The 1,994-nt window shown below is 42.4% G+C and overlaps 1 non-coding gene across 1 annotated transcript; it reads right to left on the minus strand.

The window, feature by feature from the left end:
- Positions 1-797: 797 nt before the first annotated feature.
- Positions 798-869, minus strand: trnar-ucu. The gene has a single exon. It is a non-coding gene; the product is annotated as a tRNA-Arg (tRNA).
- Between the last annotated feature and the right edge of the window lie 1,125 nt (positions 870-1,994).

The raw sequence follows: 1,994 nt of genomic DNA on the forward strand, positions 1-1,994 counted from the left end.
TGGCTTCCAGCTATTCCTCTTTTCCATTCAGATTTTTCTGTACCCTCACAATGACGTCCTTTACGTTGGCACCTGGGAGGCAACTCTCCATTTGGGACTCAAGTCAGTGGTTGTAAAAAAGTCTGTCTAACCCCCTGATTATTGAATTCCCTTTACTGCATTTCTACACTTTGCTGCTTCTTCCTGTGCAGTCATTTGCTCCACAGTGTTGTGCAATCCCTTTTCTGTTTGCCACAATCTATTCTTGTACTGTCTCTTTTCCTCGTCTTTCTTTTTTCTGCTCTGTGTGTTTTACAGTTAGCCCAAATTTCCTTTGTGTTATCAAGCTGACACCTGCCAAATGCTGATCAACTTCTCTGCTTTTCACCCCACGCTTTCATCATCCAGGGAGCTCTGCCTTTGGTTGTCGACCCTTTCCCCATTCTGGGATTGGACTTTATCTGTACCCAAACTCCTTGCCTTTATTGGCTGCCCATTACTACATTATATTTCTGCCTGCCAGTCTTTGACTAAAGTTTGCCTGAACCATCTTTCCTCAACGTACATATCTTGTAAAAAATGCACTAGATAACCCTGGTCAGTCAAGCCAGCCACCATAAATAGATTCCGGGACATGCTGTCATCTAATTGACCGTAACTATTACCTTTGTTGAACTGCAGTATTCAAGTAAAGTGTTAAAGTAAGAAAGCTAGTTAAATATAACAACACACTCCAGTGCTGAAACATTTACTAATGAATTCCAGCATCACCAAAATCCCATAGCCACTCTGTTCATCCTGAAGTAGGAAGTAAACAATGTGATGGCTGAGAATTGAACCCAGGTCAACTACTTAGAAGGCAACCATGCTTACCACTGCACCACCAACACACAGTGCAAGTTCGTATACAGCCGAGTAACTCTGCAGCCTGCCCTGAAGCATCTATTTTTTTATGCAATTCAAAGCAGTGATGAACTGAAATATTCTCACAGTAACTAAGATAGGCAGATGAAGGAAAGCGCATTTAAGGAAAGAGACTAAAATTTCAACAAAATATTGAAATCAAGTATCTTGCAAAGTATTTACAGGGTCATTTTAGAATTCCTTTCACACTCAGGGTCATGCTTACAAACTGAACAGAGGTGTCCAGCAATACAGTCACCCATTCTGTGTTTGACCTCCACATGTTCAGGCAATCACATTGTGAGCGCAAGTGTAGTATATTAAAGTGAAAGAAGTGCAAGTAGAATTGCTGTTTCACCTGGAAAGAGTGGTGCTGTTTATTATGAAGGGAGAAGCTGGGCGAAAGAGCAAATCCTGTATCTCCTATGTTTGCTTGGGAAGTTGTCATGGGGAGGAGAGCATCAGTTGTGTGTGATGGAAAAGTGGGCCAGGGAGTTGTGGAGGGAAGAGTCCCTTTGGAATGCCAAAGGGGTTGAGGGGGAAGATTTTGTTTTTATTTATTCATAGGATGAGGGCATCACTGGCTAGGCCAGCAATAAATTGAGGGGGAAGTTTTTTTTAATCCTGGGTCTCTGGATTACTGGTCCAGCGACAATACCACTATGCCAATGCCTCCTTGATGTTTGGTGGCGGCATCGTGCTGGAGATGACAGAAATGACGGAGGTTGATTTGTTGAATTTGAAAACACATGGAAGCCTGCCATAGTTTTGGGAGGGAATGGAAGGGGTCAGTGCAGGAAATGGGAAGAACACAATTGAAAGCTCTGTCAATGACGATGAGGGGAATCTTCAGTTCAGGAAAAAGGAAGAGATATCAGAAGCGGTTAATTGGAAGGTTGCATCATTAGAACAGATAGAACAGAGATAGAGGATCATGTAAATTCTTTAGAAAAAACGGAGTGGGAGGACGTGTGGTCAAGATAGATGTAGGACTCTAGGGGCTTATGGTAAATATTGTTTCACAGCTTTTCCTCAGAAATAGAAATACAAAGAAGACCAGGAAGGGAAGAGGAGAGTTGGAGATGTCACGGTGAGAAAGAGTGAAAATTTGA

The sequence above is a fragment of the Carcharodon carcharias genome, chromosome 14 (genome assembly GCF_017639515.1).
Source record: "Carcharodon carcharias isolate sCarCar2 chromosome 14, sCarCar2.pri, whole genome shotgun sequence".
In the NCBI taxonomy this organism is placed as follows: Eukaryota; Metazoa; Chordata; class Chondrichthyes; order Lamniformes; family Lamnidae; genus Carcharodon; species Carcharodon carcharias.